Source organism: Somniosus microcephalus, unplaced genomic scaffold (genome assembly GCF_052327205.1).
Source record: "Somniosus microcephalus isolate GS21.2 unplaced genomic scaffold, FLI_Smic_1.0 unresolved_chr1, whole genome shotgun sequence".
NCBI lineage: Eukaryota > Metazoa > Chordata > Chondrichthyes > Squaliformes > Somniosidae > Somniosus > Somniosus microcephalus.
Genome location: NW_028225179.1, coordinates 156548287 through 156565072, shown reverse-complemented (window position 1 = coordinate 156565072; position 16786 = coordinate 156548287). Strand labels below are relative to the sequence as shown.

General features: G+C 45.9%; 1 pseudogene across 1 annotated transcript in view; it reads left to right on the top strand.

The window, feature by feature from the left end:
• The window catches only part of LOC147096312 (zinc-binding protein A33-like), a 52632-nt pseudogene extending 38296 nt beyond the window's left edge, over positions 1–14336 (top strand). The window contains exon 6 of the transcript XR_015074883.1: positions 11818–14336. The product of XR_015074883.1 is annotated as a zinc-binding protein A33-like (transcript). The remainder of the gene's footprint in view (positions 1–11817) is intronic.
• The last annotated feature ends 2450 nt before the right edge of the window (positions 14337–16786 follow it).

The following is a 16786-nucleotide window of genomic DNA, read 5'->3' as shown; positions in this document are numbered from 1 at the left end:
ACTGGTACAGACAGATCATACAGTGACTTTGGGATTACTGGTACAGATAGATCATACAGTGACTGTGAGATTACTGGTACAGACAGATCATACATTGACCATGTGATTACTGGTACAGACAGATCATACAGTGAACATGAGATTACTGATACAGACAGATCATGGAGTGAACATGAGATTACTGATACAGACAGATCATACAGAGACCGTGAGATTACTGGTACAGTCAGATCATGATATTACTGGCACAGACAGATCATACAGTGACTGTGAGATTACTAGCACAGACAGATCATACAGTGACCGTGACATGACTGGTACAGACAGATCATACAGAGACCGTGAGATTACTGGTACAGTCAGTTCATACAGTGATCGTGATATTACTGGCACAGAGAGATCATACAGTGACCGTGAGATTACTGGTACAGACAGATCATACAGTGACGGTGATATTACTGGCACAGACAAATCATACAGTGACCGTGAGATTACTGGTACAGACAGATCATACACTGACTGTGAGATTACTGGAACACTCAGATCATACAGTGACCGTGAGATTACTAGTACAGACAGATCATACAGTGACCGTGAGATTACTGGTACAGACAGATCATACAGTGACCGTGAGATTACTGGTACAGACAGATCATACAGAGACCGTGAGATTACTGGTACAGACAGATCATACAGTGACCATGAGATTACTGGTACTTACAGATTATACAGAGACCGTGAGATTACTGGTACAGACAGATCATACATGACCGTGAGATTACTGGTACAGGCAGATGATACCGTGACGGTGAGATTACTGGCATAGACCGAGCATACAGTGCCTATGAGATTACTGGTACACACAGATCATACAGTGACCATGAGATTACTGGCACTGACAGATCATACAGTGACCGTGAGATTACTGGCACTGACAGATTATACAGTGATCGTGATATTACTGGCACAGACAGATCATACAGTGACTGTGAGATTACTGGTATACACAGATCATACAGTGAACGTGAGATTACTGGTACAGACAGATTATACAGAGACAGTGAGATTACTGGTACAGACAGATCATACAGTGACCATGAGAATACTGGTACAGACAGATCATAGAGTGACCGTGAGATTACTGGGACAGACAGATCATACAGTGACCATGAGATTACTGGTACAGACAGATCATACAGTGACCGTGAGATTACTGGTACAGACAGATCATACAGTGACTTTGGGATTACTGGTACAGATAGATCATACAGTGACTGTGAGATTACTGGTACAGACAGATCATACATTGACCATGTGATTACTGGTACAGACAGATCATACAGTGAACATGAGATTACTGATACAGACAGATCATGGAGTGAACATGAGATTACTGATACAGACAGATCATACAGAGACCGTGAGATTACTGGTACAGTCAGATCATGATATTACTGGCACAGACAGATCATACAGTGACTGTGAGATTACTAGCACAGACAGATCATACAGTGACCGTGACATGACTGGTACAGACAGATCATACAGTGACCGTGAGATTACTGGTACAGTCAGATCATACAGTGCCCGTGAGATTACTGGTACAGTCAGATCATACAGTGCCCGTGATATTACTAGCACAGACAGATCATACAGTGACCGTGACATGACTGGTACAGACAGATCATACAGTGACCGTGAGATTACTGGTACAGACAGATCATACAGTGACTGTGAGATTACTGGTACAGACAGATGATACAGAGACCTTGAGATTACTGGTACAAACAGATCATACAGTGACTGTGAGATTACTGGCACAGACAGATCATAGAGTGACTGTGCGATTACTGGTACAGACAGATGATACAGTGACCATGAGATTACTGGTACAGACAGATCATACATGACTGTGAGATTACTGGCACAGACAGATCATACAATGACCGTGAGATTACTGAAACAGACAGATCATAATGTTACAGTGAGATTACTAGTACAGACATATCATGAAGTGAACGTGACATTTTTGGTACAGATAGATCATACAGAGACCGTGAGATTACTGGTACAGACAGATCATACAGTGACCGTGAGATTACTGGTACAGACAGATCATACAGTGACCGTGAGATTACTGGTACAGACAGATCATACAGTGACCGTGAGATTACTGGTACACTGAGATCATACCGTGACCGTGATATTACTGGTACAGACAGATCATACAGTGACCGTGATATTACTAGCACAGACAGATCATACAGTGACCGTGACATGACTGGTACAGACAGATCATACAGTGACCTTGAGATTACTGGTACAAACAGATCATACAGTGACTGTGAGATTACTGGCACAGACAGATCATAGAGTGACTGTGCGATTACTGGTACAGACAGATCATACATTGACCGTGAGATTACTGGTACAGACAGATCATACAGTGACCGTGAGATTACTGGTACAGACAGATCATACAGTGACCGTGAGATTACTGGTACACTCAGATCATACAGAGACCGTGAGATTACTGGTACAGTCAGATCATACAGTGCCCGTGATATTACTAGCACAGACAGATCATACAGTGACCGTGAGATTACTGGTACACTCAGATCATACAGTGACCGTGACATGACTGGTACAGACAGATCATACAGTGACCTTGAGATTACTGGTACAAACAGATCATACAGTGACTGTGAGATTACTGGCACAGACAGATCATAGAGTGACTGTGCGATTACTGGTACAAACAGATCATACAGTGACCGTGAGATTACTGGTACACTCAGATCATACAGTGACTGTGAGATTACTGGTACACTCAGATCATACAGTGACCGTGATATTACTGGTACACTCAGATCATACAGAGACCGTGATATTACTGGTACAGACAGATCATACATGACAGTGAGATTACTGGTACAGGCAGATGATACCGTGACCGTGAGATTACTGGCATAGACAGATCATACAGTGCTGATGAGATTACTGCTACACTCAGATCATGCAGTGACCGTTAGATTACTGGTACAGACAGATCATACAGTGACCATGAGATTACTGGCACTGACAGATCATACAGTGACCGTGAGATTACTGGCACAGACAGATCATACAGTGACCGTGAGATTACTGGTATGCACAGATCATACAGTGACCGTGATATTACTGGCACAGACAGATCAGACAGTGACCGTGAGATTACTGGTACAGACAGATCATACAGTGACCGTGAGATTACTGGTATGCACAGATCATACTGTGAACGTGAGATTAGTGGTACAGACAGATCATACAGTGACCATCAGATTACTGGTACAGTCAGATCATGATATTACTGGCACAGACAGATCACACAGAGACCGTGAGATTACTGGTACAGACAGATCATACAGTGACTGTGAGATTACTGGTACAGACAGATCATACAGTGACTGTGAGATTACTGGTACAGACAGATCATACAGTGACCATGAGATTACTGGTACAGACAGATCATACAGTGACCGTCAGATTACTGGTACAGTCAGATCATGATATTACTGGTACAGACAGATCATACATGACCGTGAGATTACTGGTACAGGCAGATGATACGGTGACGGTGAGATTACTGGCATAGACCGAGCATACAGTGCCTATGAGATTACTGGTACACACAGATCATACAGTGACCATGAGATTACTGGCACTGACAGATCATACAGTGACCGTGAGATTACTGGCACTGACAGATTATACAGTGACCGTGATATTACTGGCACAGACAGATCATACAGTGACCGTGAGATTACTGGTATACACATATCATACAGTGAACGTGAGATTACTGGTACAGACAGATTATACAGAGACAGTGAGAGTACTGGTACAGACAGATCATACAGTGACCGTGAGATTACTAGTACAGACAGATCATAGAGTGACCGTGAGATTACTAGTACAGACAGATCATACAGTGACCATGGGATTACTGGTACAGACAGATGATACAGTGACCGTGAGATTACTGGTACAGACAGATCATATAGTGACTGTGTGATTACTGGTATAGACAGATCATAGAGTGACCATGGGATTACTGGTACAGACAGATCATACAGTGACCGTGAGATTACTGGTACAGACAGATCATACAGTGACTATGGGATTACTGGTACAGATAGATCATACAGTGACTGTGAGATTACTGGTACAGACAGATCATACATTGACCGTATGATTACTGGTACAGACAGATCATACAGTGACCGTGAGATTACTGGTACAGACAGATCATACAGTGAACATGAGGTTACTGATACAGACAGATCATGGAGTGAACATGAGATTACTGATACAGACAGATCATACAGTGACCGTGACATTACTGGTACAGACAGATGATACAGTGACCATGAGATTACTGATACTTCCAGATCATACAGAGACCGTGAGATTACTGGTACAGTCAGATCATGATATTACTGCCACAGACAGATCATACAGTGACTGTGAGATTACTGGTACAGTCAGATCATACAGTGCCCGTGATATTACTAGCACAGACAGATCATACAGTGACCGTGACATGACTGGTACAGACAGATCATACAGTGACCGTGAGATTACTGGTACAGACAGATTATACAGTGACCATGATATTACTGGCACAGACAGATCATACAGTGACTGTGAGATTACTGGTACAGACAGATGATACAGTGACCGTGAGATTACTGGTACAGACAGATCATGCAGTGACCATGAGATTACTGGTACAAACAGATCATACAGTGACCTTGAGATTACTGGTACAGACAGATCATACATGACTGTGAGATTACTGGCACAGACAGATCATACAATCACTGCGAGATTACTGGTACAGACAGATCATACAATGACCGTGAGATTACTGAAACAGACAGATCATAATGTGACAGTGAGATTACTAGTACAGACATATCATGAAGTGAACGTGACATTATTGGTACAGATAGATCATACAGTGACTGTGAGAGTACTGGTACAGACAGATCATACAGTGACCATGAGATTACTGGTACAGACAGATCATACATTGACCGTGAGATTACTAGTACCGACAGATCATACAGAGACCGTGAGATTACTGGTACAGTCAGTTCATACAGTGATCGTGATATTACTGGCACAGACAGATCATACAGTGACCGTGAGATTACTGGTACAGACAGATCATACAGTGACGGTGATATTACTGGCACAGACAAATCATACAGTGACCGTGAGATTACTGGTACAGACAGATCATACACTGACTGTGAGATTACTGGAACACTCAGATCATAGAGTGACCGTGAGATTACTAGTACAGACAGATCATACAGTGACCGTGAGATTACTGGTACAGACAGATCATACAGTGACCGTGAGATTACTGGTACAGTCAGATCATACCGTGAACGTGAGATTACTGGTACAGACAGATCATACAGTGACCGTGAGATTACTGGTACAGACAGATCATACAGTGACCGTGAGATTACTGGTACAGACAGATCATACAGAGACCGTGAGATCACTGGTACAGACAGATCATACAGTGACCATGAGATTACTGGTACTTACAGATTATACAGAGACCGTGAGATTACTGGTACAGACAGATCATACAGTGACCATGATATTACTGGTACAGACAGATCATACATGACCGTGAGATTACTGGTACAGGCAGATGATACCGTGACGGTGAGATTACTGGCATAGACCGAGCATACAGTGCCTATGAGATTACTGGTACACACAGATCATACAGTGACCATGAGATTACTGGCACTGACAGATCATACAGTGACCGTGAGATTACTGGCACTGACAGATTATACAGTGATCGTGATATTACTGGCACAGACAGATCATACAGTGACTGTGAGATTACTGGTATACACAGATCATACAGTGAACGTGAGATTACTGGTACAGACAGATTATACAGAGACAGTGAGATTACTGGTACAGACAGATCATACAGTGACCATGAGAATACTGGTACAGACAGATCATAGAGTGACCGTGAGATTACTGGGACAGACAGATCATACAGTGACCATGAGATTACTGGTACAGACAGATCATACAGTGACCGTGAGATTACTGGTACAGACAGATCATCCAGTGACTTTGGGATTACTGGTACAGATAGATCATACAGTGACTGTGAGATTACTGGTACAGACAGATCATACATTGACCATGTGATTACTGGTACAGACAGATCATACAGTGAACATGAGATTACTGATACAGACAGATCATGGAGTGAACATGAGATTACTGATACAGACAGATCATACAGAGACCGTGAGATTACTGGTACAGTCAGATCATGATATTACTGGCACAGACAGATCATACAGTGACTGTGAGATTACTAGCACAGACAGATCATACAGTGACCGTGACATGACTGGTACAGACAGATCATACAGTGACCGTGAGATTACTGGTACAGTCAGATCATACAGTGCCCGTGAGATTACTGGTACAGTCAGATCATACAGTGCCCGTGATATTACTAGCACAGACAGATCATACAGTGACCGTGACATGACTGGTACAGACAGATCATACAGTGACCGTGAGATTACTGGTACAGACAGATCATACAGTGACTGTGAGATTACTGGTACAGACAGATGATACAGAGACCTTGAGATTACTGGTACAAACAGATCATACAGTGACTGTGAGATTACTGGCACAGACAGATCATAGAGTGACTGTGCGATTACTGGTACAGACAGATGATACAGTGACCATGAGATTACTGGTACAGACAGATCATACATGACTGTGAGATTACTGGCACAGACAGATCATACAATGACCGTGAGATTACTGAAACAGACAGATCATAATGTTACAGTGAGATTACTAGTACAGACATATCATGAAGTGAACGTGACATTTTTGGTACAGATAGATCATACAGAGACCGTGAGATTACTGGTACAGACAGATCATACAGTGACCGTGAGATTACTGGTACAGACAGATCATACAGTGACCGTGAGATTACTGGTACAGACAGATCATACAGTGACCGTGAGATTACTGGTACACTGAGATCATACCGTGACCGTGATATTACTGGTACAGACAGATCATACAGTGACCGTGAGATTACTGGTACAGTCAGATCATACAGTGCCCGTGATATTACTAGCACAGACAGATCATACAGTGACCGTGACATGACTGGTACAGACAGATCATACAGTGACCTTGAGATTACTGGTACAAACAGATCATACAGTGACTGTGAGATTACTGGCACAGACAGATCATAGAGTGACTGTGCGATTACTGGTACAGACAGATGATACAGAGACCGTGAGATTACTGGTACAAACAGATCATACAGTGACCGTGAGATTACTGGTACACTCAGATCATACAGTGACTGTGAGATTACTGGTACACTCAGATCATACAGTGACCGTGATATTACTGGTACACTCAGATCATACAGAGACCGTGATATTACTGGTACAGACAGATCATACATGACAGTGAGATTACTGGTACAGGCAGATGATACCGTGACCGTGAGATTACTGGCATAGACAGATCATACAGTGCCTATGAGATTACTGCTACACTCAGATCATGCAGTGACCGTTAGATTACTGGTACAGACAGATCATACAGTGACCGTGAGATTACTGGCACTGACAGATCATACAGTGACCGTGAGATTACTGGCACAGACAGATCATACAGTGACCGTGAGATTACTGGTATGCACAGATCATACAGTGACCGTGATATTACTGGCACAGACAGATCAGACAGTGACCGTGAGATTACTGGTACAGACAGATCATACAGTGACCGTGAGATTACTGGTATGCACAGATCATACTGTGAACGTGAGATTACTGGTACAGACAGATCATACAGTGACCGTGAGATTACTGGTACAGACAGATCATACAGTGACCGTGAGATTACTGGTACAGACAGATCATACAGTGACCGTGAGATTACTGGTACACTGAGATCATACCGTGACCGTGATATTACTGGTACAGACAGATCATACAGTGACCGTGAGATTACTGGTACAGACAGATCCTACAGTGACCATGAGATTACTGGTACAGACAGATCATACAGTGACTGTGAGATTACTGGTACAGACAGATCATACAGTGACTGTGAGATTACTGGTACAGACAGATCATACAGTGACCGTGAGATTACTGGTACAGACAGATCATACAGTGACCGTGAGATTACTGGTACAGTCAGATCATACAGTGCCCGTGATATTACTAGCACAGACAGATCATACAGTAACCATGAGATTACTGTTACAGACAGATCATACAGTGACCGTGAGATTACTGGTACAGACAGATTATCCAGTGACCGTGAGATTACTGGTACAGACAGATCATACAGTGACCGTGATATTACTGGTACAGACAGATTATACAGTGACCGTGAGATTACTGGTACACTCAGATCATACAGTGACCGTGATATTACTGGCACAGACAGACCATGCTTTACCTAAAGCCATGAGACTTCAGGAGATCTGGAGTGAATATTGAGGACTCCCAGGACCAATCCTTCCCGACTGTATACCACTGTGCCACCACTCCTGGTGGGTCTGTCCTGCCGGTGGGACAGGAAATGTCCAGGGATGGTAATGGAGGAGTTTGGGACAGTGGCTGAAAGGTATGATTCTGTGAGTATGAGTATGTCAGGCTGTTGCTTGACTAGTCTGTGGAACAGCTCTCCCAATATTGGCACAAGTCCCCAGATGTTCATGAGGAGGACTTTGCAGGGTCGACTGGGCTGGGTGTGCCATTGTCATGTCCGTAGCCGGTACCGATGTCAATGCTGGGTGGTCCAAGCGGTTTTATCTGTGGTATTTATGGCAATACTAAAGGAATATGTCTCCACAGGTTGAGATATGGCCCTTGCTGTTAGCCTTTGTTTTTATAATTCACTGCGGATGTTCTAACATTTCAAAACAAGTATTCAAAAAAACAACGAACATGTAATTCATAACAATCTTACAATCCCTGACTCGTATCTCAGTCTCTGGAATTCCATTAATTCTCTCAGCTTTTCTCACAGACTGACTGTCGCTTTGCTAACAAGGCTTGTTAAAGTCTGCACCTTTAATATTTGGTCAAGCAGGCCCAAGGCCTCTTTCTTCCATTTTAAAATCTAACCGGGTCTACCCAAGGCATATTACACTGGTTTATAAGCACGATTATTCAAGAATTGGCGAACATTGACTAACAGTTACCTAATACCAACCTAAACCTACAACTAATAATGTTTATTTCATTTCGTCCATGTTAGCTAGTGGGAATGTGAAATGGGGATTTCTCAGGATTCTTACACTGGGACAGACAGATACTCACTGGAGGACTTATCAGGAACAGTTGTAAGCGTGTAGCTCTCATCTCCTTACGCTGCTCGAAGCTCGAAGTCCAAGTCCCTCTGAGCTTTTGGGTGTTGTTCCATTTATCGACCCCGCCCATAAAACTGGCCCCGCCGCCAGATCGGGATAATGAGCCTGGCGAGTTTCCGCTGATTGTGCCCGTTTGAGGAAGCTCTTCAAATTGAACTAATTTTTAGGGGCACAGACACTAGTAGGCACGTTTTAACAGTTTTTAAATATTAAAATATATTTAATTTACGAAGAAACCGACTAGTGTACACCAATGAAACTAGTAAATGGTTCAGTACAGTTTTAAAGTCATTCTTGGTCATTTGAAAGCAGACTACTCACAGGTGGAGGATTAGACACTCTTAATAAAATGCTTATTTTTTGTGACCATAGAATGATACAGAACAAAAGGAGGCCATTCGGCCCATCTTTGGTAGAGCTATCCTATTAATCCCAGTCCCCTGCTCCTTCCCCACAGCCTTGTCATTTTTTCCCTTGAACTATTTATCCAATACTCTTTGGATTGTTACTATTGAATCTGCTTCCACTGCCCTTTCAGGCAGCGCGTTCCAGATCACAACAACTCGCTGTGTAAAAAATGTTTCCTCATGTCGCCTCTGGTTCTTTGGCCAATCACCTTCAATCTGTGTCCTCTGGTTACCAACCCTTCTGCCATTCGAAACAGTTTCTCCTTATTTACTCGATCAAAAACATTCATGATTTTGAACACGTCTGCCAAATCTCCTCTTAACCTTCTCTGCTCTGAGGAGAACAACCCCAGTTTCTCCAGTCTCTCCACGTGACTGAAGTCCCTCATCCCGGGTACCATTCTACTAAATTTCTTCCACACCCTGTCCAAGGCCTTGACATCCTTCCTAAAGTGCGGTGCCCAGAATTGAACACAATCCTCCAGCTGAGGCCTAACCAGTGATTTATAAAGGTTTAGCATAACCTCCTTGCTTTTGTACTCTATTCCTGTATTAATAAAGCCAAGGATCCCATATTATTTTAACAGCCTTCTCAACTTGTCCTGCCACTTTCAAAGATTTATGTACATACCCCCCCAAGGGTCTCTTTGTTCCTGCACACCCTTAAAATTGTACCATTGAGATCATATTGCCTCTCCTCATTCTTCCTACCAAAATATCACTAAACACTTCTCTGCATTAAATTTTGTCTATCATTTGTCTGACCATTTCACCAGCCTGTCTATGTCCTTCTGAAGTCTGTTACTATCCTCCTCATTATTTACAACATTTACAAGTTTCATATCGTCTGAAAAGTTTGACGTTTCTACTTTGAGGAACACACACACACACATCTACCCATATACACCCAGTCCCACAGAGAGACTTTCCTCAGTTAGTAATCTGGTAAGGAGTATGGAATGTGTTCAACCCCCAGGTATTTTAACCCCAGTTTGTGGTGCATTAAACTGGGAACAGTATTTAGTTGTACATTGAGGCTCCAGTTCCAGCTTTTGTTCATTTTAGTATTTATATCCCCACAGAATCCCACAGTGCGGAGGCGGGTGTAATGTTTGATATTTTCAGAAGCTGTGACCTCCCTCCCTGGAAGTCCCGGCGTTTTCTGCTGTTGTCAGATCCTCGTTTCCTCCCCTCAGGGCGGCTCTTTTCTCGAATTGAGAAACAAAAAAATCAGTCAGAAAGGGGGATCTCGGTGAGAACATCTCTCCCCGATCCCCGGCCAGTCTCTCCCCCCGATCCCCGGCCAGTCTCTCCCCGATCCCCGGCCAGTCTCTCCCCCCGATCCCCGGCCAGTCTCTCCCCGATCCCCGGCCAGTCTCCCCCCGATCCCCAGCCAGTCTCTCCCCAATCCCCGGCCAGTCTCTCCCCCCGATCCCCGGCCAGTCTCTCCCCCCGATCCCCGGCCAGTCTCTCCCCCCGATCCCCGGCCAGTCTCTCCCCCCGATCCCCGGCCAGTCTCCCCCGATCCCCGGCCAGTCTCTCCCCCCGATCCCCGGCCAGTCTCTCCCCCCAATCCCCGGCCAGTCTCCCCCCGATCCCCGGCCAGTCTCTCCCCCCGATCCCCGGCCAGTCTCTCCCCCCGATCCCCGGCCAGTCTCTCCCCCCGATCCCCGGCCAGTCTCCCCCCGATCCCCGGCCAGTCTCTACCCAATCCCCGGCCAGTCTCTCCCCCCGATCCACGGCCAGTCTCTCCCCGATCCCCGGCCAGTCTCTCCCCCGATCCCCGGCCAGTCTCTCCCCCCGATCCCCGGCCAGTCTCTCCCCCCGATCCACGGCCAGTCTCTCCCCCCGATCCCCGGCCAATCTCTCCCCCCGATCCCCGGCCAGTCTCTCTCTAACCCCGGGTGAATCTTTCTAATTCTCTTCTTTTTCTCCCAGTCTCTGTGACCCTGGATGTGGAAACAGCGCATCCACAGCTCGAGGTGTCTGAGGATCTGAAGAGTGTGAGATGGACCGCGACCGAGAGGAATCTCCCTGACACCGGGAAGAGGTTTACAGGCAAGCCCTGTGTGCTGGGATCGGAGGGATTCACATCGGGGAGACATTACTGGGAGGTGGAGGTGGCGGGGAATCGGGTCTGGAGTCTGGGAGTAGCCGCAGAGTCTGTGGAGAGGAAGGGTTTGTTCACACTGAGCCCGGAGACTGGATTCTGGACCATCGGGCAGTTTAATGATGGGTTTAATGTAAACTCCTCCCCTCGACCCCGTCTCCTCGCCGGTCCGATCCCCGGGAAGGTGGGAGTTTATCTCAGTTATGAGTCCGGGACAGTTTCATTTTACAGCGCGGACACCAAGTCCCATCTGCACACCTTCACTGGGAATAAATTCACGGGGAAACTTTATCCTTTCTTTGGGACTTGGGATGTGAAAAAGTGGCTGAGAATCTGCTCCGGCTCCGATCCGGGTCTGTAAAATGGGCGGGGCCTCGGGCCGGCCCGCATCATCCATGACGTCACAGTGACTTGACCCCCCACGCCATTCGGGTCAGGAGCAGGGGTCAGGGGTCAGGAGTTAGAAAATGTAATTTCCAAATTACACATTGTAAAATCCCAATGAGACTGTAAATACAACCAATAAAAATATAAAATGTCAGAAGAAGAAAGAAAGACTTGCATTTCTATAGCGCCTTTCACGACCACAGGGCTTCCCAAAGCGCTTTACAGCCAATGAAGTACTTTTTGGAGTGTAGTCACTGTTGTAATGTGGGAAACGCAGCAGCCAATCTGCGCACAGCAAGCTCCCACAGACAGCAATGTGATAATGACCGGATAATCTGTTTTTTGTTACACTAATTGAGGGATAAATATTGGCCAAGGCACCGGGGAAAACTCAAACACAAAAGCAAAATACTGCAGATGCTGGAAATCTGAAATAAACAGAGAAAATGCTGGAAATACTCAGCAGGTCAGGCAGCATCTGTGGAGAGAGAAACAGAGTTAACGTTTCAGGTCGATGACCCTTCCTCAGAACTCTTCTCTGAAATAGTGCCTTGGGATCTTTTACATCCACCTGAGAGAGCAGACAGGGCCGCGGTTTAAGGTCTCATCGAAAAGACACGTCCGACAGTGCGGCGCTCGCTCAGTACTGCACTGGAGTGTCAGCCTAGATTGTTGTGCTCATGTCTCTGGAGTGGGACTTGAACCCACAACTTTCTGACTCAGGAAGCGAGAGTGCCACCAACTGAGCCACTGGCTGACACTGTAATAAAAACAAAGACTAAAATAAAAAGTAAAACCGACAGCAACTCCATCCCTGCCCTTTCTCATCACTGCCCCACTCCTTTATATTAAAAAGCAGGTATAAGTTGTGCTCTCAAAATGAGGACGTTCCTCAGTTCATCAGCACCATTAGTGATGAGAAACACACAAACTATCTCTCTTCAAGATGACGGGGAGTTTGCAAATCTCCGGTTTAACGGGCTGAATGTTTACTTTTACTGCGGTGCGGGCTGTAAAACGGGCGGCCGATCCGCTAACGCTTGTTGTGGTAAAAGTGAAAATTCGCCCCAGAGTGTTTGACGTTCCCCTGCAGTTGATTGTAGTGCCACTTTCAGCCAGGAGATGGTGATGGCGAGCTGTACAAAGCGCTGTAAAGTTTTACAGTGCAGTATCACCACCTGCTGGTGGAAACCGGTACTGAGGGAATATCAAAAACAGCAAATGCTGAAACACTCGGCGGATCAGACAATTCAGGCAGGACCTTCCTTCAGAACTGAAAGACGATGGGATCAGAAAAAGAATGGAAAATAAACACGAGCGTAGAATTCCCTGTTCCGTGCTCCTGGCACACACCGAGTCCCTGTCGGGAAAATCCGCATTCCCGGTCTGTCCAATGTTCAAAAAAGCACAGGTTGGGATTGTGGAATTTCCCAATATGGGCTCTTGCTGTGTGTCAGGAGAGCGGAATTCCAAAATCTGGGCCTGTATTCCGAGTACAGAGAGGAGATTAATCAGTTAAAAAATCTCTGAAGTGGTTGCTGAAGACATGAAATTTATTTCCAGAGGGTGCCTGGGAGATACTTTGGTCAAAAGTGAATGGAAACTAGTTACTGGATTATCCTAGGCAGCGCCCTAGGTATGTGTCAGACCGTTACTTCACCCCTTGGTCCTGGATTTGAATCAAACAACAACAACAAATTGCATTTATATAGCACCTTAAACATAGTAAAATGACCCAAGGCGCTTCACAGGAATGTTATCAAACCAAATCTGATACTGAGCTTGGTCAAAGAGGTAGGTTTAATGTAATGTCCATGTAATGTAATTAGCGCCACAGTCACTCGGAGGAATGCCAGGGTTCGATGAACAGACTGTGACTATCTTCTTGTTCAGTATTACTTCTTTGTACTGGATGTTTAATGCATAATAAACCTGTTTTGCTGATACACAATATATCTGTACCCAGAGTGCTTTGTGTAGTCATGGAGAAATTATTCTAAAGAACTTTTAAAAGCGACATCACCCCTCAGTCTTCTCTTATCTAGAGAAAAGAGCCTCAGCCTGGGTGTTCTCCAGTGACTCCTCCCGCTGGACGTGGCCATCAGGTGAGGGCACAACTGAGCTCAGCTCGGCTGTTCCCGAGACTGGAGTTAGTGCCTTCAGGAGAAGAAGCGAGGAAATTGAGGATTGAGGGACTTCTACAAAGAAAGCCACATTATAAAAAGGCGATTGGCTGTGCTGGTGCTCAGCTCACTGTGCCACGGTGCTCGCTGCACTCCACACATGGTGATCTCCCAGTCTGAGCTGTGCTGCCCTATAAGCTGCAGTGAAATCTCTTTTACAGCCCTCAGTGCATTGAGAAATATTGTGGTTTTCAACTTATTTTTTTCATGAGTAAGCTCTGTCACTGTAGTGTGGCAAATTTAGTTGTCCCCTTTTCCCCCGCCCCTCCAGTGCCACACATCTGTTCCCAGCTGATGGGGCTCACTGGCAAACTGTTCCTCCCGGATATAAAACACAAAGTGCCGGCAGTGCATGGCAGACCAGTCAGTATCTGTAAAGAGAAAAGAGCCGATTGATGGTTTGAATGTGAATCTTTTCATCAGAACTCGTGATGAGGCGTTATACACCTGAAACACCTTTTCCAATTCAGGTTTATTGTATTAGTAGATTCTGTTTTTTATATTATTGTTCACACCATGTCTCTGCTAATACGGAAATGTAACCTGCTTCGAGCAGATACAGAAGAAGAGAGCACCTTTGTTTCATTTCTTTACCTCCCTGCCTGTGCTGGGACGTGTCTTGGCTCTGATGTGAGCTCCCTGCTTCTGCTGGGATGCTGATTGCCTCTGCTGTGTGCTTCATGCATCTGCTGGAACACACCCTGGTTCTGCTGGGAAACCCCATGCCGCTGTGTGATTGATGCTCCTTTCCTCTCTTCTTTACCTGCCTCTGTTGGCCTGAGTAAGATCTGGATCTCAATGTGTGGCCAACAACAGTGCCCGTGAACTTTCTTCCACTACATCCCCGGGTATCTTGCTCCTGACAGACCAGTAAGCAGCGCCTGAACTTCCTGCTTTACAGTTTTTGTCTGACAACATTTTTGTTACTTTCGTTCGCTTTGTTTGTATTGTTAGATTAATGAATGTAATAAACATGGCGAGACTGCTCTAAAACTACGTGATCGCTGGTTGGATGCAAATTCATTACGAACAAAAAAAATCAATGAACGAATTCTGGGGATAAAATCGGTTTTTGGGCGGTCGTTCAAAATGTCCAGCTAAGTCCAGAATGAGGTGTGAACTGCAGGAATAAACACAGGAAATGCTGGAAATACTCAGCAGGTCAGGCAGCATGTGTAGGGAGAGAAACCGAGTTTCAGGTCGATGAGCCTTGGTCAGAACTGCAGGAAGCCGGTGAGCTCGCTGCCTGTAATGTGGCTCCACAGCCGGAAGGTGGCGCTCCATGGCCGTGTCTCCGGTGGATTCCCGCGGTCCGGCTCACTCGAGCTGCTTTCCCACCGCGGCCATTGGCCACACTTCCCCAAGGCCCGCCAGCTTCACTCGCTCTCAGAAGGAACCGCATGAAGGTTCCGTCAATGACCAATTCCGGAGTCTGTTCCGCGACCCGTCTGCGTGCGATTCACAGGCTGAAATAGAAGAGCCCGTGTCCAGTGACAATGACCTGGTCATTGGCCGGAGAGCCTGTCACTCAGTGACGGGGCGGGTCTCTCCCGGGGGAAGCGGATTGGCCGGAGAGCCTGTCACTCAGTGAGGGGGCGGGGCCAGTGACAATGACCTGGTCAACAGTCAGTTCCAACCCTCAGCTTATCAGCTCCGTCTCATTTTAATCGGGGTTTCACTGCAGAGCAGAGGAGCGCTGCAGAGTGAGTGAAGGCGGCTGGAGAGCGGGGAGGGGGGAGCTCGGGAAACGCCTCAGAGCCCCGGGACAGACCGGCTTTAGAAAGACCCAGAGTCCAAATTCACCGGTGGAAGGTCCGGGGGACACTCGGGGACATTTCCCGATAGTCAGTCCGCCTCTGAGGGCAAGTCCGCGGGCCGGAGGAACCTGTTCCAGGGTCTGATCCGACACACTGCTGAAAACAGATAAGAACATAAGAACATAGAAGATAGGAGCAGGAGTAGGCCAATCGGCCCCTCGAGCCTGCTCCACCATTCAATAAGATCATGGCTGATCTGATCCTAACCGCCAATCCACTATCACAGAACCATCTCCTGAATCTAACAGAATTAGACACATGAAATAGGAGCAGGATCAGGCTACACGGCCCCTGGGCCCGCTCCGCTACCCATAGGGCCATGACCGATCCGAACCTAGACTCATGTCCAAATTCCTGCCCGCTGCCCGTAACCCTTAATTCCCTTTACTTCTAGGAAACTGTCTATTTCT